The sequence below is a fragment of the Protopterus annectens genome, chromosome 8.part0 (assembly GCF_019279795.1).
Source record: "Protopterus annectens isolate FY-2018-M chromosome 8.part0, PAN1.0, whole genome shotgun sequence".
NCBI classification, from domain to species: Eukaryota; Metazoa; Chordata; order Ceratodontiformes; family Protopteridae; genus Protopterus; species Protopterus annectens.
In genome coordinates this window covers 30311598-30338601 of record NC_056741.1, presented here as the reverse complement: position 1 = coordinate 30338601, position 27004 = coordinate 30311598, and positions in this window count along the sequence as shown.

The window sequence follows — 27004 nt, the reverse complement described above, 5'->3', positions numbered from 1 at the left end:
TATATCATGGACTAAGGAACACATACATGGAAAGCAATGCACAGCATTGGCCACATGCAATAGTCACCCAGGTAACTGGATGGTGAAATCAATACCAACCTGTGTGGGTAACTCCAGACACTACAGCCCTGAGCCACAATGCAGACCATTGTCATGTGGCCTGATACCAAGGTATACCCATCACCTAGCCTTGTATAGCTGTCTGGCACCATAAACCACAACACACCCATAAAGCAGTTCACACATGCTTGTCAGTACTGGCACCTGTATCTGTGTGTGTGGTGTCTGATGCGTATGACCAAATTCATATTCACTGCAACCCCCATTGGCATACTGAAGCATACTGTCTGATGTCAGACACCTCCACATACCCTTTGCACATATATCATCCGTATGACCCCTGTGGTGCATGTGATACCTGCACAGTACTGTTGTTGTGGCAATAAAACTAGTGATGAGTTGTATTCCTGGCCCTGCCAAGTGTGGCAATGTGTGTGCATCCCTGTGAGAGTGTGGCTGTGCTGACGCTGACACCTGTTCATGCAGGCAGGCACTGATACTACTCCTACCACATAACTACCATATCCCTGGTGCAGATGTCACTCACCATCACATATACGTTCTGAGGGCTCCCCAACATGTAACCTATGTGGCTCATCCAATAACTGCATGGACATGTGATAGCACTGCATAGTCATCAGAGGTTTAAAACCCTTTACTGGTAGATTGTGTAGCATAAACATGCATACGTTTTACACACCCACCCCTCCCTGGCTTTTCTGTGCCTCTGTCTGCTTCTCTTACTCCGTCTCTGGTGGATGTGGAGACTTACACCTACTTTGCTTAGGCAGCAACATGTGTATTGGAAGTGATGCTCAGGATCTGCTGATGGTCTCTGCATGAATTGCAGTCCTTCTCTAGCTGATTGCATGTGGAACAGCTGTGGTAACATTCCCATAGCCAATTGCATGGAAACACACACCAGTATCTAGGAACATCATGTTGCTGTTGGGCCTTTCATTTACTGTGAGCAGGAACTTGATCTGTTTGGCAAACAGCATCTCAGATGGATTGGGGTGTACCTCTAACAACATACACTGTGGAAACAGGCCAGCACACAGGAGGGGGATGTGCCTGACCTGACTAGAGACTGAAAGTGTTGCTATACTGCATTTGAAGTAATGTTAGTTTAACAGGGTGTGTGTGGATATGGCTGTCCTACATGTTTACATACCTGCCATGTCAGTGCTATGTTAATGAGGAAACACCCATCTGTAGGGACATCTGTTGACTGGCAGTGTATGGTGCCTTTTGTTTCAGGTGTTATCCACTGATCACCTATCTGTGAACTGCTGAAGGTAGTGTGAGGATTGCAGTCTGTCGATGGGGACAGCCGTGAGAGTTACTAACTTCATATCCCTCATAGGACATATGGTGCAACAAACCCTGTTAAACAGGAAAAGTATGAGGTTATCACAGCAACATGTCAATATTGGCCCTGTGCATGTGCCTCCAGCCACAATCCTGACAACCTTTGTACATATGTCATGCAGTAAGGGGTGCATATGTACTGTACACCATAATTAGTGACATCATATCTGGTAACAAGCCAGTGAGATATCAGACTGCTACACATGGTAAGTATAGTAGGGGTTATATTTTATGACGTAATGTTTCATAAATAGAGCTAGCAAGTTAGGCTGGTGCACGGCAAGTGAGCACGGTAGATCCAAAAAAGAAAAAAGCAAGCACCAAGGAGGATCTGTAGAATATAGTTTTATTATAAACTGAAACTAGACCGGTTTCAGCAACAAGGCTTTCTTCAGTAGTACATTAAGCAATAGTGATGAGTCATGATCTTAAACAGTTTCAATTAGTGGATTCAGTGACATCATTTCCTGTGATTTAAAAAAGACAAAAAGGTTAATGAAAAACCATGAAAAATCACCATTAGAAGTAAAATAAAATAAAGATATTCATGAGCTTTGATTGTTACATTTTTGTTCCTGAAATCAAACAAAATAAAGTAAAATTCAGCTGATGAGTTGGTATATCTAAAATTAAAAACCATGGTTATAAAGTACAAAAAAACCATCATCCTGAATTTATTAAAGGGAAAATTTTTTTTCAGTGCACTATTAATATGAAATCATATAAATGTATATATAAATATAACATGAAGCCAAAAGCTTCATCATTAATAAGCTGGGATGGAGAAGAATATTGGGTGCATAATAATGTCACAAAGATTTAATGTTTATTATTCACTAAGAATGACATAAATCATAATTTATCATTCAATCCCGGGGGGAAGAGCCCCCCAAGTTTGATAATCCACCTCTTTTCTTTTGCATTTAAGATATCATGCCAGCCTGCTTTGAACGATTGATTACCAGTAATGCGGTCAATGATGGCAAATGAGAATTTGGCAGTAGAATGTTTAATGGAGTGTCTGTATAATGCATTGGTTAGTCTCTGATTCCTGATATCCCCAAGGTGTTCAGAAATCCTGACCCGGAACTGCCTGGATGTTTGGCCAATATAAAAGGCCTGACATGTGCACATAGCAAGATATATTATCCAGTCTGAACTACAATTACCAAAAAATTCAATGTTGTATATTTGTCCAGTGTTTTTGCTAGTGAAGCAAGTTGTTTTGAAACTATAACTGCAGAAACTGCAGTGGCCACATGGGTAAATGCCTATAAGTTTGTCCCCGGTAAGTGTCCTATGTGTAAGGTTATCATCCAGAGGTCTTGTTCTTTTATAATGTGAAAACAATGAACCTAATGTTTTACCTTTCCTATATGAAAAGTAACATTGTTCTCCTAGGTAGTCTTCCAAAAGGGGATGAGAATTAAGTATGTTCCAATGGTTGTTAATAATATTGATTAAGTTCCCACTGTTCCTGCCATAGGTCGTAACAAATCTACATAAATCAGAATCATTGTCTCTGAGTCCTGTGTTATATTTTAGAAGAGAGTCCCTGAATTTGGTTTGGCTGAATTGGACTGCTGAATTAATAATTCGTGGAGAATAACCCCTGGATAGAAATCTTTTAGTTAGATCCGTTTGGTGGTTCATAAAGTCATCATTGGAAGAACATATTCTTTTGATCCATAGAAATTGAGATTTTGGTATATTTTTAATAATGTGTTTAGGATGGAAACTTTCCGCATGCAAAAGAGTATTGTATTGTGGGAATTTCCTGTGAACAGATGTCTTGAGTGTGTTATCAGATTGTCTGGTTAGATGAACATCCAAAAAATTAATTTCACTCTGATTGTATTCCACAGTGAATTCAATACCCCAGATGTTCCCATTCAAATGCTCAATAAATTCCTGGAGGTATTCCTTACCTCCTTTCCATACTAACCAACAGTCGTCCAGGTATCTCCTCCATATATCAATTTCTGGTAAATATATATTGTGCATTGGATCATATATAATGTGTTCTTCAATGTAACCCATAAAGAGGTCTGCATAGATGGGTGCAAATGATGCACCAATAGCCGTGCCTTGAAGTTGCCAATAGCAGTCCTGTTGGAAATGAAAAACATTTTTCGTAAGAATGTGTTCCGCCATGCATACTAATAATGTGTTCATCCCTGGGGGGTATAAATTGAATTTGTTTAGCCAGAATTCCAAGGCCATGAGACCCGCCCAATGTGGGATACTAGTGTATAAAGAAGATACATCCAGAGTACACATCAACAGTTCTGGGTCCAGTTGAGATTCAGAGACAATCTGCAGAAATTCCATGGTATCCTGAATTCTAGCACGAACATGTGACAACAGAGGTTTCAATTTCTCGGTAAGAAACACAGATAGGGGTTCAGTAAGTGACCCGATACCAGATACAATTGGTCTACCCGGTGGCTGGTGAATGGACTTGTGAATTTTATAAAGTAAATAGAGTTGTTGTTTGGCAGGGTCCTTAACCATCAAATGAGTTTTCGTTTTTTCCGAAATGATCCCAGATTCCACTGCTTGTTCCAAAAATTCATTAATTTCTAGTTGGAAGCCGGGTGTGGGATCAATCTCCATTTTCATGTAATGATGACGGTTAGATAGTTGCCTGAAACCTTCACCAACATAATAATCATTGTCCATAACAACAACCGCACCCCCTTTGTCAGCAGGAATGATGACAATATCTGTGTTATTCCTGAGTTGTGTAAGAGCCATTTGTTCCTTCTTCGATAAGTTATGCCTCATGTTATCCGCAGAACTGAAGTGAAAATGTATATCCTTGACTGCCTGCTGAAAAACAGCAACATGTTTGTCCATGGGAGGATTAAATGTAGATTTGTGGGATCTAAAATCAGATGATCTTTGAGTGTCATCTATTTTATCCTGTTGTTTGAAAAATAATTTGAGATTAATCTTTCTACAGAAATCTATAGTATCAGAAACCAAGGAACTTTCATCAATAAAGAAACCGGGAATAAAACCAAGGCCTTTATTAAGTAGGGAGTATTGATCATCAGATAAGACATGTTTTGAAATGTTTAAGACATTGGTACATTGTTCATTCATTTCACTATCGACATGAAAAGTTCTTCTAAGCTTGTGACCCCTGTGTTTCCTACCTGCCCGGTGTTTTTTACCCCTAAAGGGGCCTCAGTTGTTCTTCTCCTTTTGGCATTTGGAGAATCACCAGTACTGGGTGTCTCCGTGTCTGTAGTTGAGGATTCCTCACCAGATGTGATATAACTTGACCCTGTCTTTTTCAAAATGGATCTTGGTCTCTTTTTGCGTACAAAGGAGACATTCTTTGTACCATGAGCAAACCTAACACCCTTCTGTGATTCAAATTGTCTGCCCTTATCATAATCCTCCTTGTCTCGGGCAAATTTGTGCAATTTCTTGCTTTTAAGATTATTTTCCAAAGTAGATATTTCTTTGGATAATTTGCTCAGACAAGCCTGGAAATTAGTGTTTTCTTCAAACTGTTTGAGGTTATTACAAGTTTTTTCTACTTCCATGATATTTCCCTGTATTGTTCTCTCATAAAATGATGCCAATATATTGACTCTGGCCATGGCAGCCTCCTGTTGTGCTATTTGCCAATCCTTGAGCAAGATATCATCCGGTGTACCAACCAACGGTTGGATTTTGCATCTCAATCCCCTAGGGGATATATTCTGCACTTGATATGCTTTAAACAATTTATGTTGCCAGATGTCTGTTCTCAATGTTTTAATTTGTTTGCCTAGTCTATAAAATGAATTTTCGCAACCGTCAACTGGATCCATGGTTTCCAAATTAACAATTTCTGTAGGGTCAGTGCCAATTCCAAAAATTTTTAGGTCATCCTTATCGGAGCATAAACCAGATAATAATTTGGAATATGTCTCGTATGGATAAATCTAAAACATTTTTCAGGTACTGTACCATTTAATTTATAACGACATACAGGGACATTGACTCTATAATCTATGTTCGTGGGGCTACGACCAGCGCTTCACGTATTTTTCCACTAAATTGTATTTTCTTGTTTGGGCCCAGTCGTTTATCTCAACATTTGGACATATTTTCGAAATAACTGTCGGTGGTTAATACGGTCAGTGATATTTGATACAGGGCCAACAGAAGAGCATTTTGCATTTATATCTACATTTGGACTTTGTATATTATATTATTGTTGTTTATGAACCATAGTATATGTGCCAGGATTTGCATTCTTTATAATAGATATCTGAGGAGGAGGCTGCCATGGCCAGAGTCAATATATTGGCATCATTTTATGAGAGAACAATACAGGGAAATATCATGGAAGTAGAAAAAACTTGTAATAACCTCAAACAGTTTGAAGAAAACACTAATTTCCAGGCTTGTCTGAGCAAATTATCCAAAGAAATATCTACTTTGGAAAATAATCTTAAAAGCAAGAAATTGCACAAATTTGCCAGAGACTAGGAGGATTATGATAAGGGCAGACAATTTGAATCACAGAAGGGTGCTAGGTTTGCTCATGGTACAAAGAATGTCTCCTTTGTACGCAAAAAGAGACCAAGATCCATTTTGAAAATGACAGGGTCAAGTTATATCACATCTGGTGAGGAATCCTCAACTACAGACATGGAGACACCCAGTACTGGTGATTTTCCAAATGCCAAAAGGGGAAGAACAACTGAGGCCCCTTTAGGGGTAAAAAACACCGGGCAGGTAGGAAACACAGGGGTCACAATCTTAGAAGAACTTTTCATGTCGATAGTGAAATGAATGAACAATGTACCAATGTCTTAAACATTTCAAAACATGTCTTATCTGATGATCAATACTCCCTACTTAATAAAGGCCTTGGTTTTATTCTCGGTTTCTTTATTGATGAAAGTTCCTTGGTTTCTGATACTATAGATTTCTGTAGAAAGATTAATCTCAAATTATTTTTCAAACAACAGGATAAAATAGATGTCACTCAAAGATCATCTGATTTTAGATTCCACAAATCTACATTTAATCCTCCCATGGACAAACATGTTGCTGTTTTTCAGCAGGCAGTCATCAAGGATATACATTTTCACTTCAGTTCTGCGGATAACATGAGGCATAACATATCGAAGAAGGAACAAATGGCTCTTACACAACTCAGGAATAACACAGATATTGTCATCATTCCTGCTGACAAAGGGGGTGCGGTTGTTGTTATGGACAATGATTATTATGTTGGTGAAGGTTTCAGGCAACTATCTAACCGTCATCATTACATGAAAATGGAGATTGATCCCACACCCAGCTTCCAACTAGAAATTAATGAATTTTTGGAACAAGCAGTGGAATCTGGGATCATTTCGGAAAAAACGAAAACTCATTTGATGGTTAAGGACCCTGCCAAACAACAACTCTATTTACTTCCTAAAATTCACAAGTCCATTCACCAGCCACCGGGTAGACCAATTTTATCTGGTATCGGGTCACTTACTGAACCCCTATCTGTGTTTCTTACCGAGAAATTGAAACCTCTGTTGTCACATGTTCGTGCTAGAATTCAGGATACCACGGAATTTCTGCAGATTGTCTCTGAATCTCAAATGGACCCAGAATGGTTGATGTCTACTCTGGATGTATCTTCTTTATACACCAGTATCCCACATTGGGCAGGTCTCATGGCCTTGGAATTCTGGCTAAACAAATTCAATTTATACCCCCCGGGGATGAACACATTATTAGTATGCATGGCGGAACACATTCTTACGAAAAATGTTTTTCATTTCCAACAGGACTGCTATTGGCAACTTCAAGGCATGGCTATGGGTGCATCATTTGCACCCATCTATGCAGACCTCTTTATGGGTTACATTGAAGAACACATTATATATGATCCAATGCACAATATATATTTACCAGAAATTGAAATATGGAGGAGATACCTCGACAACTGTTGGTTAGTATGGAAAGGAGGTAAGGAATACCTCCAGGAATTTATTGAGCATTTGAATGGGAACATCTGGGGTATTGAATTCACTGTGGAATACAATCAGAGTGAAATTAATTTTTTGGACGTTCATCTAACCAGACAATCTGATAACACACTCAAGACATCTGTTCACAGGAAATTCCCACAATACAATACTCTTTTGCATGCGGAAAGTTTCCATCCTAAATACATTATTAAAAATATACCAAAATCTCAATTTCTACAGATCAAAAGAATATGTTCTTCCAATGATGACTTTATGAACCACCAAACGGATCTAACTAAAAGATTTCTATCCAGGGGTTATTCTCCACGAATTATTAATTCAGCAGTCCAATTCAGCCAAACCAAATCCAGGGACTCTCTTCTAAAATATAACACAGGACTCAGAGACAATGATTCTGATTTATGTAGATTTGTTACGACCTATGGCAGGAACAGTGGGAACTTAATCAATATTATTAACAACCATTGGAACATACTTAATTCACATCCCCTTTTGGAAGACTACCTAGGAGAACGATGTTACTTTTCAAATAGGAAAGGTAAAACATTAGGTTCATTGTTTTCACATTATAAAAGAACAAGACCTCTGGATGATAACCTTACACATAGGACACTTACCGGGGACAAACTTATAGGCATTTACCCATGTGGCCACTGCAGTTTCTGCAGTTATATTTTCAAAACAACTTGCTTCACTAGCAAAAACACTGGACAAATATACAACATTGAATTTTTTGGTAATTGTAGTTCAGACTGGATAATATATCTTGCTACGTGCACGTCAGGCCTTTTATATTGGCCAAACATCCAGGCAGTTCCGGGTCAGGATTTCTGAACACCTTGGGGATATCAGGAATCAGAGACTAACCAATGCATTATACAGACACTCCATTAAACATTCTACTGCCAAATTCTCATTTGCCATCATTGACCGCATTACTGGTAATCAATCGTTCAAAGCAGGCTGGCATGATATCTTAAATGCAAAAGAAAAGAGGTGGATTATCAAACTTGGGGGGGCTCTTCCCCCCGGGATTGAATGATAAATTATGATTTATGTCATTCTTAGTGAATAATAAACATTAAATCTTTGTGACATTATTATGCACCCAATATTCTTCTCCATCCCAGCTTATTAATGATGAAGCTTTTGGCTTCATGTTATATTTATATATACATTTATATGATTTCATATTAATAGTGCACTGAAAAAATTTTTCCCTTTAATAAATTCAGGATGATGGTTTTTTGTACTTTATAACCATGGTTTTTATTTTTAGATATACCAACTCATCAGCTGAATTTTACTTTATTTTGTTTGATTTCAGGAACAAAAATGTAACAATCAAAGCTCATGAATATCTTTATTTTATTTTACTTCTAATGGTGATTTTTCATGGTTTTTCATGAACCTTTTTGTCTTTTTGAAATCACAGGAAATGATGTTACTGAATCCACTAATTGAAACTATTTAAGATCATGACTCATTACTATTGCTTAATGTACTACTGAAGAAAGCCTTGTTGCTGAAACCGGTCTAGTTTCAGTTTATAATAAAACTATATTCTACAGATCCTCCTTGGTACTGGCTTTTTTCTTTTTTGGATTTTATGACGTAACCTGGAAATTCTGTGGTGGTGTGAACAGTACTGAGGTCTGTGTACTTATGGTGATTGTCTGCAGTTTGTATATTGTTAATATATACCTTGGCCTGTGTGCAGACTGTGGTAGATGCCATTGTTCTTGGTCCTGTTCTGTCAGATATGACATGCTCCTCCACTGTATGTTACCCTATCAGCTTACCTGTTTGTAGGGCCATATATGCACTTGCCCCATACCACAGACAGGCAGCAGACCACACTGTGTAGTGGCGCAATATATGTATGGTTAGTTTGCGGGTGGCACATATGAGTTTGGTGTTGAACAGATAGTCCATATTCTGTAATAATATGCTAGCATGCAATATATAGCTGTGGCTGTGTTCACATTGGTTGTAGTGATGCACATACCCACAGGTGTATGTTACTCTGTGCATTAGTATGCCTGTAGAGCCGGCTATGCCATACAGACTGTTCTGTTTGTCAGTGTGCTTGTGATGGTGTCAGTTGTGCCTTGTTATGTAACAGTTACATCCCAGTGTGTCAACTGAGGTCTTTACCTCCTAGGGATTGTCTACAGAGTGTAGATAGAGGCTGCTGAACTATACACCTGCATTACCTACCCTTGATTGTTTGGTATCCTGTGGCCCAGTCTGTCTTTACTATTGTACTACTTGATGGCCTTGGCCTGGACAGCAACATTTGTTAACATTTCCAGACTACTGTATTAGTATAACTGTTTTACACTTGCATTACTCAGTTCATATGGATGTCCATGTCTAAACAGCTATATGACATGGTATATACAACTGTAATAGTACACAAATAAAGCGTTTCCATCTATGCACACTTGTGTGTGGTGTTATAGCCTTTGATGTCTCTATGGGTATATGTTACAGGCAATGAATGTCATTTGTATGGGTGGCTCATACAGTCTCCAGTTGGTAAGGTGGTAACTGTAGGAATAGCGGCTGTTCCATACTGTGTGCATGTACTACATATGTAACTTAATGTACATATCTGTGTTTGTGTATGTGTAGTTACATATATATCCATATATATGTATACATATATATGTATATCTGTATCTGCATATATGTGTCTGTGTATATGTATCCTAGGGATGTCCATGTTGTGTCTGGTCCTGGTTATGGGATCTGCAACACTTGGTAGTGTATTGCAGGGGGACATGTTTGGCTGTGGGGGTATACCAATTTGTACAAGACATATATTGTTTGTGCCCTCTCAACCCCATTAATGTTGGATGTGGACATATATGCTTTTGTTATTTCCACATTGTTATCTACAGATGTAGGTATACATATGTATACATATATATATATATATATGTATATATATATATATATATATATATATATATATATATATATATATATATATATATCTGCTGACATAGATATAGATATATATATATATATATATATATATATATATATATATATATATATATATATATATATATAAAACCTGCCGTATATATTTAGACATATAGATGTGGACGTACATATCTATAGATGTAGGCATTTGCATGTATATATATTCATATATATTTTTATATATGTATATATTGATATATACATATATATATATATATATATATATATATATATATATATGTTTATATATATATATATATATATATATATATATATATATATAAAATATATACATATATAGATATGTTGTATCTGTTTAGATATTAATATATTTACACACACACATGCATATAAATTCTGGAATACATTCGCTGTACTGTTGAATGACTGGGCTGGATGATATGTTTCTGAAAACATCAGGGTCATATGTATCTTGCATGGTTTAGTGGTAAATCCCTTTGGCTATGTTGTGCAAGGTCCTGGGTTTGAGCCTTGCAGAGGCTGTTTATTTTGTTTCTGGGTAGAAAACGGGCCGTTGGATACAGAGTGATTAAGGCACTTAAAGCAGTTGTAAGCAGGTTTGCGCATGTTTGCGAGGAGGTAAGCACTGCTAACTTCCGGTTACAGTTTCTTATACTTAGTTAGCTTCTGAATTGCTTAACCTGTGTAGACATTGTTTACCCCTGTGAAAACAGGCTTAAACCGGCTTACTGCTGCTTAAAAGTACTTACTCCCACTTACCCCAGCACTAATTTCTTTAAAAGAAAAGAAAAATGGGTTGATAGGAATGTGGTGAAAAATGGGGCACAAAGAGGGAAAGACAGTAGGGAAAATATCCAGGGATGTGCAGGAAGGGTGTAGGGAAGGTCCATAGCTGCCCATTTCCTCTATAGCAACAACTGTGCATATACATTGAATTTAGAGGTAGGTTTGGACACTCAAACCCCTGGGAGGGGGTGAGGACAACAAATATTTGTTGTGATGCCAATTAGACTGTATTACATGTGTCCAGTGGACATGTGTGCGAAATGGACAGCTATGTATGGGGTGAGATTTTTTTGTGGGAACAGATTTCCCTTATTTTTTGGGGTGGGGTAGTAGGTATATTTGGGGAGGTAGGTTGGGTAGGTTAACAGACAAGACAAACAAGGTGCATACACAGGAAGGTATGTGAAACATGTGGGGGGTAAACACCTTGATGGGGAGGGGTGTTGGGAAATCGGAAGGCCACAAGCCCCCTAGTGGAAACAGTGGGACTGAAGTCCCCACCCATGGCCATTCACCACTGCACCTTCACAGCCCCGAAGGTGGCTGTGCTGGGGGCTGAGTCGCAGAACCAGGCTGACTCTCTAATCATGATACGTGGACCTCGAGCTGGCGTAGAAGATCACCAAACTGCTCGTTGATCTCTCTACGCACCCCAACCCTGACCTGGCAATGGGTGACAGGTGCATGTCTGTGCCCACTCCTGGGGGGGGTGAGCTCCATCCCCTGAGGCAGTTCCACCTGAAGGCAGTGCAGGACCAATGGACAGGGAGGTCCCAGGTTGTGCCCCAGATATGCTGGTGCTCGGTGCCACTGCCAGCTGAGGTGGGACAGGTGGGTCTGCTGGGACCGGCCTTCCCAAGCATGCTATGGTGTTTTAGATTTCATCATCATTTGTGGGTTAGTAATAGTCAACATATTCCAGGGTTAGGTATAGCAGCATGCATAGATATTCCTATTAATCCAGACACCAGATACAGAACAGTTGCATAGCAAACAGAACACATGCATATATGGGACCACAGTGTTAATATGAACAGCATGCAGGTACATTGATGGCACTGTGCCACCAATGTTGGAATAATTCAATATAGCACATGCATGGGAACCATTAAAATATTTATCAAATAATTGGACATTATCAGAACATAGGTGTCATTACAACAATAATCAACATACCCACCAAAACCGGTATGTCTAATCTGCTTTCTGCCTTATTAATCCCCTGTGCTTTTGCACTCTGTCCTTGTATTACAACACTCTTATACAGATTTTCTAGACAGTTATATGTTGTAGGACAGTGTGGGTAACAGTGATGTGTAATACCTCATTATTCAGAGCAACTCCATCAGTCGCAATGCCATACAATACCACTGTGAACAGTACTAGTACTGGGTATCATTCTTGTTTTTCTGGGCACAGTGTTGGTATCTGACAGACCTGTGGGAGGAATGTTTATTAGCACTACCTGAATGTTCCCACACACAGTACCAGATTCCACATTACATGTTATTGGGAGGGTGGCCTAATGGTTAAGGTATTTGCCTTACAAACACAAGGTGCAGGGTTGAGTCTCACAAGGGATAATTGACTAGGCTTAAAATGGCTCGCAAGGGCAGTTAGTTTGGGTTGGGAGGGTGGCCGAATGGTTAAGGTGTTTGCCTTACAAACACAAGGTGCAGGGTTTGAGTCTCACAAGGGATAATTGGCTAGGTTTAAAATGGCTCAAAAAGGCAATTTGCTTAGTACTAATCTATGAACCTATGAACTATGATGCACATACATCTCACTCTGTTACTGTGCACACTCTGACCACAGCTTGACAAGTTGGGATGTAAATGGGACATACATGGCTTCTTACTCACATAAGGTATTGGGGAGTTGCTAGTGTGCCAGCTTTGTTCTCATAGATGTGTGTCAGTCAGTTGTATTTCCTGTTTGCTGCCTATACGTCTGGGATCGTCCCACTGATTTCCCAGGGGGACAGGTTGATAGGTAACAGATATGGGCCACTTTACTGGACATTCTGGGCATATCTGTACAGTTGTGGGGTATGGTTCTGTATGCAGACTACTACCACTGGCAGGATTCGAACCGTGGCTGCGTGTGCTTAAAACCAACAGTTCACATCTCAGTTGCACATGCTATTTAGTTTTTGTTGTTTGTATTTTCCCTGTTTACTATGTGTCTCTCAGTTGTACTAAATGACCTGACATATAGAGGCATTCCAACACATTGAATTTATGATGCACAGTGTGGGTAACAAAGTGCTTACTACAACAGTACTATTACATGATTGTAAATCTACATTACCATATGATGCCAGAATATACTCATGCAGTCCAGCAGTTAGACCTGTTTTATCAGGTTATTACAATTTTATTGACATACAAACAATATGAGACTCTTCCTGCCATATTCGCTAGTGTAAGCAGTACTTACCTTGAACAATACAGGTTTTATACAAGTGTCAAAGGAAAAAACTTCAAAGACCAACACATGTAAGGTTCAGATAAGGCACATTTAATAACTTGCTGCAAGGAGACAAAAACATGCAAATACAGGATTTTGCCTAACTACTAACAGGAAATATGCTATTCTTATACTGTTCTACAAGACATTGCCTTCTATTGTTGACATAATCACACACAACTTTCAGTATTGTTCTACAGCAGATGTTACTCAGATTTTCTGCTGACATGACTGGATTTATGAAAAACATTTTGAGAAAAACAACCTGGCCTTGGTGGGCTCTAGCCCGTTACAAGCTTCTATTGTGTAGTTCTAATACATTTGTTATATTTCAAGGTGCTTTTCTAGCTTAGGCACAAGCAAATGCTGATTGCAGTTCATATTTTCAAGCAGTCTTTTTTCTGATTATCTATAGCTTCTGCAGCTGTGTATTTTCTCACAGCACAAGCGGAACTCCTTGTCTAAGTCTCATAACATTAATACAAGTGATACATCTATTCATTATTTTCCTGTCACAAACAGAAATTATCTGCTTCCCTGTAAATTTCCAAAGCATAAGCAAAGATTATAGCTGCACATATTTCATGACAATACAAGGTTAGAAAGCTTCTGCAATTTGTACAGATTTTATGCAGTGTGAAATAGAATAAATGTGTTAACCCTTTTCAAGCCTTAAATGCACTAAGCATATTACTAATACATACACTAATACATATTTTTCTGACATTTCCCCCCTTTTAATACTTTTATTCTACTTTCAAAATAAGCATAAACAGTTTTTTCTTCTCCTAACCTCTTCCCACTTAGGATTTGCAGTTAAGAGAGTCATTCAATTTAAACTTATGAAAGCATTTTCAATCTTTTAACAGTTCTTCAAACTCAGTACTTTGATATAAGGTTTCAGAAACTGACATGTCTATAAAGTCTTTAATCAGTCTTTTCATGCAGGGGATGCCACAGCAAACACATACTCCTAGTAGGATCATTCTTACACAAATGGCAATCAGGATGTTCATTAGGATAGTACCCCACCCCCCAAACCATTTCTGGAAAAAGTCCATCAGTGGGTTTGGTCCTGGTTTGGTCATGGCCGACACTTGCTGAATTACTTCAAGGTGATTGCCTATCGCGTGTTTATGGTCAGGAATATACGAAAAGCACTCTTCCTGGATTAAAGCACAAGTACCACCTCTCGCCGCTAGGGTGAAGTCGAGAGCCATGCGGTTTTGAAGCACTACAGTTCTCTTGGCATTCAGTTCATCAGTCACCAATTCAAGAGTGGAAAAAGTTGCATTACTCATTACTTCGAGAAGTTTAGACAGTTTTCTTAGCTCCCAGATCAATTTCACTGCTCCATATGCTGGTAATATGCCTGCCCACGATATAACACTATCACTCAAGTCCATGTGTGTCAGTCCATTCCTATAGAATGATGTTTTTTCCAACGCGCATCGATTTGACCCACTGGATTTACAGGTTTCTTGACGACTTCTCGGACATTCCGAATTTTTCCTAAAGGTAAAACTGCAGTGTGTCGTATGGCCGGAACCAGGTAGCCCAAAAAACAACTGCTGGACCAATTCTCAGGTAACCACTTGTATGCCTTTCTACCACATACAAAATAACAGTCCTCTATTTTAGTAGTAACTTTGCTACAAATATACACTCGCCCTGCATGAAACATTTTTCTATCAATTATAGACAGTTGTTTATAGAGAACAGAATTATGTTTTATTTCATCAATTGTTTTGTGCATCAATTCAAGAAATGAATCATAGCTTGTATTACAATAAGAACCTGCATTGTTAGCTTTAATGTAACATTTATAAGGAACAGTCACATTGCAATTGCTCCAACCCACCTGAACAGTATCATTTTTATAAAAACATACAGTTCCCTTTTGTGGAATAGACAAGTGCAATGCTATTTTATCTTGTGATGTAATGGTTGAGGTATCATAAATCAAGTTTTCCTGGGTCTCGTTGATCCCTAGGGGGACTGTAGTCATTAATAACCCCCCGTATGCTGTCGGGAAAGCTGTGCAAATCCAGCAATTCGAAACATTGAAAGTCTCAGCATACACATATTTAATTGCCTGGTAAGTGTTAAAGTTTGGGTGCCAGTTTATGAGTAACGCTTCACGTTTATTCAGTTCAGTTTGTGTGGCTGGAAAAAGGAATGGCCACAACAAAAAGATTATTGTCACTAGTACAGTTAACAGGATGATTATGCAATACTTCTGAGGAAATGGTTGTTCTGCATTCCTGTTTTTTCTGGATTCTATTATTTTTGCTCTTGACATGTGACAAGATTTTTGTCAAGTTCAAAGTTCTTAACTAGTTTGCAGTGCATCAGGTGGATCCATGAGGCCAGCTCTGTGATCTTGACTGCAGTGGGTGTCGACAGAAGCACTTGATATGGACCTTCCCACTTTGGTGACGTCCAATTCTTCTTTTTTATTGTCTTCACCCAGATCCAGCTTCCTGGAGCCACTGCCACTTCTGATGGTCTGGTTTGTTCTTTATCTGAAACAGAATTTGACTGCAACAGATGTTTAGACTTCAACAAATTTCTCATATACTCTGATAGTGTACAGTCGGCTTCCTGGTCTGTCAGCATGAGAGGTTTCCACTGAGGTATATAATAAGCCCTTCCAAATAGTTTTTCAAAAGGAGTCAATCCTTTTGCATTTGGAGCAGTTCTCATGCTCAACAGTGCCAGGGGCAGACAGTACACCCAATTTCTTTTTGTTTCTGCTATTAACTTTCTTAGCTTACTCTTTAAAATCCCATTATGCCTCTCAACTAACCCTGCAGATTGCGGATGATATGCACAATGATTTTTTAAAGAAATACCAAAATGTTTACTTAACTGCTGTATGGTTTGGTTTACAAAGTGTGTACCGTTGTCACTGTAGATCCTTTCCAGAATGCCGAATCTAGGGATGATTTCTTTAATGAGGATTTTTGCTACGGTAGCCGCATCTGGATTTTTAGTCGGAAAGGCTTCCACCCATCTGGAAAACATATCTATAATGACAAGACAATACTTATTTTCACATTTATTCAATTCTATGAAATCCATACAGATAGTATGAAACGGATATGGTGGTGTAGGGAAACTCCCTTGCTTGGGCTTTAACGCCCCTTGTGCATGATGTTTGTTACAAACGTGGCACATTAAACAAACTTTTTTAGAGTAGTTTAAGAATCCATATGTCGTGAGCACTCGGTTCACCAGCTGTACCATCCCCCCTGTTGAGACATGGCATTGCCCATGGCTCAACAAAGCTGCATATCTAAACAAATTAGATGGTAATATCGGTTTCCCTTCTTTAGAGATGTACAGCCCCTTTTCGAGAATTGCTCCTCGTCTTACCCATCTTTGTTTTTCAGCCTGCGTAGTAAGTGTCTGCATTGTCTTTAATATTTCTAAGTGTAAAATTTCAGAGGGTTGTAATTCCTCATTCAAAAGAAATGCTTACTGAAGCTGCCTGTTTTGCAGCTGTATCAGCTCTCGCATTACCTTTTGAAATCCTATCCTGTTGCTTGGTATGAGCTGTACATTTACAAATAGCTACTTTCTGAGGTAACTGAATAGATTCTAAAATATCTAAAATAAACTGTGCATGATTGATTGGTTTGCCAGTAGATGTTATCATTCCTTGATTTTTCCACTGTTGCGCCAAAACATGTACAGTAGAAAAAGCGTACTGGCTGTCAGTAAAAATGTTCCCACATTTACCCTTTGCTAAGGTACATGCCCGTGTCAAGGTAATCAATTTTGCTGCCTGTGCAGATAAATTGTGTGGTAAAGGTTTTTCTTCTATAATCTCAGTATCAGAAACTACTGCATATCCTACTAGATTCTGCCCTGCAGGACCCCTTTTACACGAGCCATCCACATAGTATGTCACCTTGGCATCATCCAAGGGGACATCCGTGAGATCTTTTCTAGGCAGTGTCTTTTTCTCAATCACCTGTAGGCAGCTGTGTGGTGTGCCATCTGCAGGGGTTGGGAGCAAGGTAGAAGGGTTCAAAGTTGTGCATCGTTCAATTGTCATATGAGGTTGGCTCAACAATATAGTCATACAGGAAAGATACCTAGCAGGGAAAAGATATGCTACCTTCTCTTGCAGTAAAATAATTACGACTGCATGAGGCGCTCTCAATGTGAGAGGGTGGAACAAAACTACTGAGGCTGAAGCCTATATTGCCATTGCAGCTGCAAAAACTGCTTGTACACAGTGGGGTAAAGACCGTGCCACTGGGTCTAGTTGTGATGAATAATAAGCAGTAAGGCATTGCTTGTCCCCATGCTGCTGTATTAACACTGATGTCATATAACCTTGCTTACAATCTACAGTTTGGAAAAAACATTTAGGATAGTTTGGTAATCCTAAAACTAATGAGGACACTATTAACTGTTTCAGTTTGCAGAAAGCAGATTCTGCTTCTGGTGTCCATTGTAACAAATCCTGTGCTGCCATAGGCTTTTTATATATCAGGTTAGTCAGCGGTGCAGATTCCAAGGCATAGTTTGGAATCCAGCTCCGGCAAAAATTAGTCGTACCCAGGAAGGACATAATTTCCTTTTTGGTAGTGGGTTTTGGTGCTTGCAAAATCGCTACTTTTCTGTCCTCATCTAATGTTCTACCCTCTTTGGATATTACATATCCTAGGTATTTAACTTGTTTTTCCAAAGCTGCAGTTTATTTTTGTTTACTTTATGTCCTTCAGTGGCTAAAAATTGTAATAGCGCTATGGTATCTTCTTTGCAATCTTGCTGGGTGGGGGCCGCCAGCAGGATATCATCAACATAAAGTAAAATCTGACTGCCTCTTGGTGGGATAAATCCCGCCAAGTTGCTTGACATTTCTTCTGAGAATATTGTCGGACTTTCACAATATCCCTGTGGTAGTTGCGTATATGTATACCTTTTCCCCTGAAATGTGAATGCAAACCAATATTGGCTGTCAGGGTGTATTGGTATTGAAAAGAACGCATTGCTGATATCTACCACAGAAAAATATTTCTGCTGAGGTTTTAAATCTTTCAACAGGGTGTGTGGGTCTGGCACTGTAGGTGCCCTTGGTATTACTGCGTCATTTACAGCTTGTAAATCTTCGACCATACGCCATTCTCCATTTGCTTTCCTAACAGGAAATAAGGGTGTGTTACATGGTGAATCAGGAGATTTCACCAACACCCCTTCCTTAAGTAAAGCTGCTATAATAGGTTTGATTCCTACCTCTGCATCTTTTCTTAAGGGATACTGTCTTTTCTGTGGTCTAAATGCTGACTTTGGCATGATAGTAACTGGTCCCGCTGTACGAATAAGTCCTACATCTGACTTTCCTGTTGACCAAAGAGTTTCTGGTGTATTCTGTAAGGCATTCTCTTCCTCCTTTAATAGGAGTGCTAATCAGCTGTCCTTGCTAAACTGCAAGTGCACGGCTGGGTGGGTCTGAGTCATCCAATTCAACTTCTGCATTTGTATTCCCTGTTTTGACAGTTCTAACTCTGTCTGCTTTTCCCATCTCATGACTTTTTCTCCTAAATCTACCCATTTTACATTCTTGTCCTTAGTTAAGCTTACATGTGGTAATCGATTAGATTTATAGAGTGCAAAGAACTCCTGGGGTAATGAACAACTGGCTACACTGTTCCCTTCCATGTCCCAGTACAGATTACATAATATCAATCTGTTTGCACGATTTCTAAACAATTCTTGCTCATATTCCTTATGTCCTGGTGTGTTACAATAATACAGTGTACAGTACAACAAATGTTGTTTATCAATGTCAAGGGAGGGGAACTTGCTGATGGCTACATTCATCAACTCTTCGGTCACTGCCCCTGGACCAGTTGTAACCAAGTCCTGGCTGTACCAATAGAACATTTCACCCTCCAATTGCACTGCAAAGGTATCAATTTGTCACTGTGCTTCCATACCCTGCATAGTCGGAACTACTGCTATACCAAATAGCTGCATAAGGTCTCTACCCAAAAGGTTTACTGGGCATTTTGCAGAAACAACAATTTTGCTTTTCTGGGTCAATCCTGAAACAGGATCAGTTATTGCAATATTATAGGAGAGGGGCTCCCGTTACAGCTGTCCATTAGCTGCTTTCACTAGTATGTAATCAGGTGACTCTGAATTCTCTGGCAGTTTGGAGGGATGTATCAGGGTCTGTGATGCCCCTGAGTCACACAAGAATTTGACTTCCCTCCCTTCTACCAGGAGTGTAACTTCTGGTTTTGTGTCTGCTATATAGAACTCTAAGCTCAATAAAGCTAAATCCAATATTTCATTTTCTTCACTATCCTTAACTTCCTGTACTTCCTCTATTTCTTCTGTCATATCCTCTACTCCTTCTATCACATTCTCATTTGTCCTTTCTCTGCTATCCCCTTCTAGTGATTCTTGACTATCATATAGTCAGTCCTCACCCTCCTTGTCTTCTGTGGTTGCCTTCTTGATTTTCTTGCAATCCCTTGCCAAGTGTCCCTTTTTACCGCATTTAAAACATTCACCCCTTTTCTTTCGCCCTTCAAAGTCCTCTGATCACTGATCAGATTGTTTGTTTCCCCTGGGCATTTCTCTTGCCCTTTTTCCCGGACTGTACAACATAGACTTCTGCTCCATCTTCTACAGAAAATACTTGGGCTTTCTTTTTCTTTTTGCTGTTAAAATGCCTTTCGGTATGCCTAGCATATTCAAGTAATGACTGTAACCTGCTTGTACGATGATCTACCATGTGCTTTGTAATAAAACTGCTTATGGGTGCAATGCTGCCTTTCAAAAATGCATTCTTTAACTGCTGCTCATATGGGGAATCTTGTGTCTGATCTTCAGGAACCTGCATTCCACAATGGTTATTAAAGCATTCTAACAGTCTGGCATAATATCTGTCAATAGTTTCACCTTCTTGTTGGATGCATTGATTAATGCAAGTCCAGTCTGCCCTAGGCTTCCATTTCTCAGAGATGTGGTCTGTAAGACCTTTTACTCTGTTGTCTAGTTCTGCGCTGCTATGTGGGAGGGGTCTGTGTGCAGCATCACGGGGAGTCCAGTTGCCACTAATCATGTGCCAATCTGATCCCACAATTTGTCTGACTACTTTTTCAACCTCTTCTCCGTTTAAATCATAACTTAGCCTCATTCCTTGTAAATCTTCTAAGAACTTTCTAAAATTAACTTTTGGATGCGGAATTCCCTCAGTGGCTTTCCGGATGTCTTCCGGAGTCCAGGGTGTATACACTAGAATAGTTGGGTCCTGACCTTCATGCCCTGCCTGAGGATTAGGTACTTCTATAAGTGGGCATATTTCTTCTTCACTCATAGATCGTGAATTCCTACCCATTTGATATAATTCAATGTCCCCTTTTGAGTTACCTGCCCGTGTTCGAGACCTGGTCTCGATGGGATCTCTAATAAACGGTTTTGCTTTTGTAGTGTCTCTATTTACACTGGCAGCAGGATGTTGCAGAGGTGGACTAACTTGTTCACTTGCTTCATATTCTGGTAAGGGGGGCGGAGGGGCCGATGCTATTACTAAGTTATTGTCCTCCTTATCTAAAAACATTGCTTTTGAATTATTGTTCTTTTGTTCCCTACGGTTTGCTTCCTCAATCCACCTGTGTGCCTGAGGAATTCCTAATTGGCGCTGCTTTTTTACCCGACCTTTGGAATCAGTTTTAAGCTGTTTGACAAGTTTGATAAGCGAGGATTTTTCTAATTTACCATTAAATTCATACTTATTAACCCACTTTGAGTAGTATTTAACATTATCAGCACGCTGTGACTGCATGTATTTTGCGTCTTCGGTTAACGGTGGATTTTGGGGTCTTTTTGTGCAATTATTACCCATTTTGTTCTACCCTTTTTAATCATTACATAACTCTTTATTTTTAATGTGGTACCACGGATTTTGTTATAGTCTCTTCAGAGTGACTGCCTACCTACTCTGTTTCCCTGATCTATGACAAGACAGTAATCTTTTCTGTCCCTGACTTGTAAAAATACAGTCCTGACAAAAACAATACAAATCTAGTCCCTGATCTAAAACAGAAAAAAAAGGTAGATTCACCTTACCTAAGCCTTCGTGATTGATCACCTGATTCATGAAAAACCCATCCTTCAGTCGCAGATCAGAAAGTGGCTGGCCTCTTTTGTACGACAATTCAGTCGGAGGGCTTTTCAAATAAGAAGAACCAATGTGGTTTCTTCCCCGTACAGTTTCAAGCCACCTGGCCTGTCTGATCCGAGGCGAAGTGAGGGTTTCTGGTCCGAAGGACCATTCTGTCAAAGGAAAAAAGTCCAAAGACCAATACATGTAAGATTCAGATAAGGCACATTTAATAACTTGCTGCAAGGAGACAAAAACATGCAAATACAGGATTTTGCCTAGCTACTAACAGGAAGTATGCTATTCTTATACTGTTCTACAAGACATTGCCTTCTATGGTTGATGTAATCAAACACAACTTTCAGTATTTTTCTACAGCAGATGTTACTCAGATTTTCTGCTGACATGACTGGATTTATGAAAAACATTTTGAGAAAAACAACCTGGCCTTGGTGGGCTCTAGCCCGTTACAAGCTTCTATTGTGTAGTTCTAATACATGTGTTACATTTCAAGGTACTTTTCTAGCTTAGGCACAAGCAAATGCTGATTGCAGTTCATATTTTCAAGCAGTCTTTGTTCTGATTATCTATAGCTTCTGCAGCTGTGTATTTTCTCACAGCAGAAGTGGAACTCCTTGTCTAAGTCTCATAAAATTAATACTAGTGATACATCTATTCATTATTTTCCTGTCACAAGCAGAAATTATCTGCTTCTCTGTAAATTTCCAAAGCATATAATTATTTATTATTATAGTTGTGCATATTTCATGACGATACAAGGTTAGAAAGCTTCTGCAATTTGTACAGATTTTATGCAGTGTGAACTAGAATAAATGTGTTAACCCTTTTCAAGCCTTAAATGCACTAAGCATATTACTAATACATACACTAATACATATTTTTCTGACAACAAGCAATTAATTTACTACTACTTTTAGTTTTATTTCCTATGACAGTAAATGTGTGAGTACTACTGACCTACCTCCCATTGCAACCTTGCCAGGTGACTGATGTGGGCCTCCTGGTTTGCGGCCCACTCCATTGCAGCTGTGGGGGACATAAGAGGAATATTTAGCCATACCTATCCATGACATACCTGAGCTGGTAATTATTACACACATACTGGGATGATGCTTACACACAACTGGAACATCCCTTGCCGCTCTAGCCTGTTGGAGCCACTCCTCCAAGAGGTCCACCTTGTGCCGCTTCAGGTCGGCATAGTGGTGCCTGACTTACTCACCAGTTCGGGGTATGCCAGTGGCACTGGTGAGGTCATGGGCTAGACAGTCCCAGGCCTCCACCTTATATTGGGAGCCCTGGTACTGGCCCTGCAGCAGTTTCTGATCATGGTCTTTGACAAGGAATCCTGCCATGACCTTGGATTCCTGGATGCACCAGCACTGCACCCGAAAGCATACACCTTCTCCCCTTACCGCATTAGTGCCTGCAAGGGGAAGCTACAACCAGTTATGAGATGTATTCCTGCCTCTTGGGTTTAAGTAGGGCTAAGTTCACGCACTTTTCTGTGATTGACTGGTTTTAAAAAGGCTAAGCTATGGGCAATCCTGCTTACCTACGGTTGGCATTGTTTAAAGAGGTATACCAATGGGCACAATGAGTTAGCTGGCCTACACATTGCTTACACCTCATAAGCTGGCCGGTGCAATGCTTAGCATTGCATAAATTAGACTTTGCATTATAATTCCTTTTTGGCATTGAGTTATTCATTACACCTTATATGTGTGCCTGGTATCCATGATTAATGTGTACATACACTCTGTGGGGTCCTTGTGTTTTATTGGGGACTTCAACACTCTATTAAATTTAAACCTCACTTCTGGGCTTACTGCTTTACTCAAGTTCACATATTTATGATATGTAGTGGGTTATGGAACATATGGCTCTATGCTGATTCCTTTCACAGGTTCAGTTTTGTTTTACTATGGTGAGGACTTCATATTCAAGGGTATGATACTTCTATACAATGTCCCGGTAGATGCAATTGCAACACTACACATGTGGTTTATGTAGCTACTTGTTTATCCTGTCCCGGCTTCTATGTTGGCAAAACCATTCGGAGGTTAAGGGACAGAATAAGTGAACACACGAGGGCTATTAAGGATAACGACACTCATAATTTACATTATACACATTCAGAGAAATGCATCAATTTTAAAAAGTTTGTATTTTTTGTCATAGACAGGGTTTTCATGAATGAACGAGGGGGAGACATGAATTTAGTTTTAGAGGGTAAGAAATCCCTTTGGCAATTAAGGTTAAATGCCACCATGGACTCTGGTCTGAATGATTTTATTTCAATTAAGCCGTATCCAAAAATTAGGCATAATCAAATTGTGTAAATATAGATAATTTAATGTTTAAAAATCTAATATTGTAGTTAAAGTGAAATAATATATATATATATATATATATATATATATATATATATATATATATATATTTTTTTTTTTGTATGTTGTTATGCAACAGTTTGGGACAACACTGTCTTTTTAAAAAATGTTTACATTGTTATTCATTGGTAGGTGAATGTCATTTTGATTTAATTATCATTATATAAGCTGATGAGTAAAATTTTAGAACAACTCTGAAGAAGCCTTAGTTTTGATTGGCAAAAGTGCTAAGTTGTTCCTTTAGCAATAAAGGGTTGATTTTACTGGTTTCAGTATGTGTGTTTTTTATTTTTTACTGTGTTTAAGGTCTGGTGACCCTTGGTCGTCTTTTCATATGGTGAGGACTTGTTTGCTGATACCTCATTCTTTTTCTATACTTCTATGATGACTTGGTGGTTAACTACTGTGACTATGGTATACATGGTCCTGGGTTTGAGACCTGCATGGCTGTTTATTTTGTTGATGGCCAAAACAAGGGCCATTGGATACAGAGTGATTAAGGTACTTTTGAGCATTTGTAACCAGGTTTGCATGTGTTTGCACAATGGTAAGCACTGCTAACCTGCCGTTACATCTTCTTACAAGGAGTTAGCTTCAGAACTGCTTAACCAGTGTAGGCATTGCTTACCACTGCACAAACGGGCTTAATCTCGCTTACTAGTATTTAAATATGCTTATTACTGCTTATTGGTGCTTAAACCTGCTTACTAGTGCCTTATTCATTATGACACTGACACCTCATGTGCATTTACTGCAGTACTCCAGTTCATAAAAATATGTTATTTAATGGGTTTTGCAACATAAATATTACTCATAACGTGCTTTGCCATGGAAAACACTGCAGTGGGACTTGAACCAGGAATGTCTGCTTGCAAGGCAAAGGCTCTGCCCACTGCACTATTGCTGTGCTGCTTTATTTGCATATATCTTCCTTGTTATCCTCTTCAGCTATTTAAGCTGCATTAACCATAGCTAAACAATGGGCATACCTGCGCACCTGCGGTTAGCTTTAATGGGATTTTTATAAAAAAAAAAATAAAGGGTTTGTTCATTTAATTTATGTATATTGTTGCTGTTGTACATAAGGGGGGCTGTTGGTGGGGATATGCGGACACCTATGAACAGTCTCGCTCATTTCTGACCCCTTTCTGCTGTCCTTCATTGCGGGGGCATGTATATTCCGAAAGGTCTGCTCTCAGACACGCCCCCTGCACTTTTACACACTCCATGTAAGCCTAGGAGCTCAGGCAGCGCACCTCATTACTAATGCATGGCGCACTGCTGTCCTGCTCCTAAATGGCCACCTCCGTGCAGGACTAGCTAGTCCTGCATGGAGGAACAGTGAATCTGGGGGATGTTCTCGGCCATATGAATTTAAGATTTTCAAACGTTCTGGTAATCTGATAGGGATTCATACATACACACACATACATATATATATATATATATATATATATATATATATATATATATATATATATATATATATACAGAGAGAGAGAGAGAGAGAGAGCAATAACTGTGAGTCAGAGTTTACAATCATGGAGAACTAGAGGAAGGTATTTTTTGGCGGATACAACTGTTCCCTGCATTTTTGTATAAGAACATTTTTAATCTGCACTTGTGAAGTTGATTGCTTTCTTTTTCTTGTTTCATTTGCATTGTGATACTTATCAGCCTTCTTTCTGTTTCCTTCCTCACATACAGGCACATCTGGATTGCAGGCTGCCAGTCCACCTGCACATAATAAGCACACATTTGGTCATTGGTATTACTGTCTGTAAGGTAGATTCAAGTCTATATGAGATTAAAATTTGAGTTGCTTTAGCATCTGTTAAATATGTGATCAATTTTCTTCTCTATTTTTGTGTTTTTTTGTGTTTACTGCTTGTTATCAGAGGTGATCCTGAGAGTGGCACTGTGGAACTCTTAAGATCTGATGTCAGAGTATTGGTAACTGCTGATGACACTGGTGGCAATGAAGAGGCACAGTCTGGGGGTGCAGAAGGTCAGTCTGACACTGAGGTTGTGACTCCCACATGCCCTGCCCATTTGTTAGACACATCAGTATGCCTATGGATACCCATGACACTGAGACCTCTGATATAGGATAGGTTGAGATTGACACTGTTGATCAGAGTAGTGTGGTTACACTGGTTGCAGAGATTGTTGATTCTCCCTATAGCAATTGTGAAGGCCACACAGGAGGGTTGGTAGGGGTTCTCAGATGAGGCCTGTTTTTCACCCTCCTCCTGATGCTGGTGTGTCATTCGGTCCCACCAGACATATATGTAGGGGTGTAGTAGAGTCACAGGCATATTCGACCAGGGCCTTGGAAGAGACAGTGTGACTACTAAAAGTCATGCATTCTGACATGAGGGACTCACTGAACCATGTCGGCAACTCCTTGAACAGGATGAATGAGCCACTGGATCAGGCAGTGTCTGTGATGGAAGATCTGGTGGGGGAGGGTGGGCATCCACGTGGCTGGGTAGCTGCTACATCTTCAGGTGTTAGCAGATGTGGCCATGCAAAATCCCACTCCTGAAGTGACACTACATCCACTGCTCCATTAGTGACTACTGTGTCCACACGCAGACATGGTAGGCCATGGGGTCATGGTCCTGAATGTAGTCATGAGGACAGCCCATCTAACAATCATCACTCATATTTTGGTAGCACCCCAAATTCTATCCAGGGCCATGAAAATAGTAGTGCAACTCCTGGCAGAGGTGGTTCTCGTGTCTGAGGGTGATGACACTGAATTTGGCTACTCTGGCATGCATGGCTCATAGCTG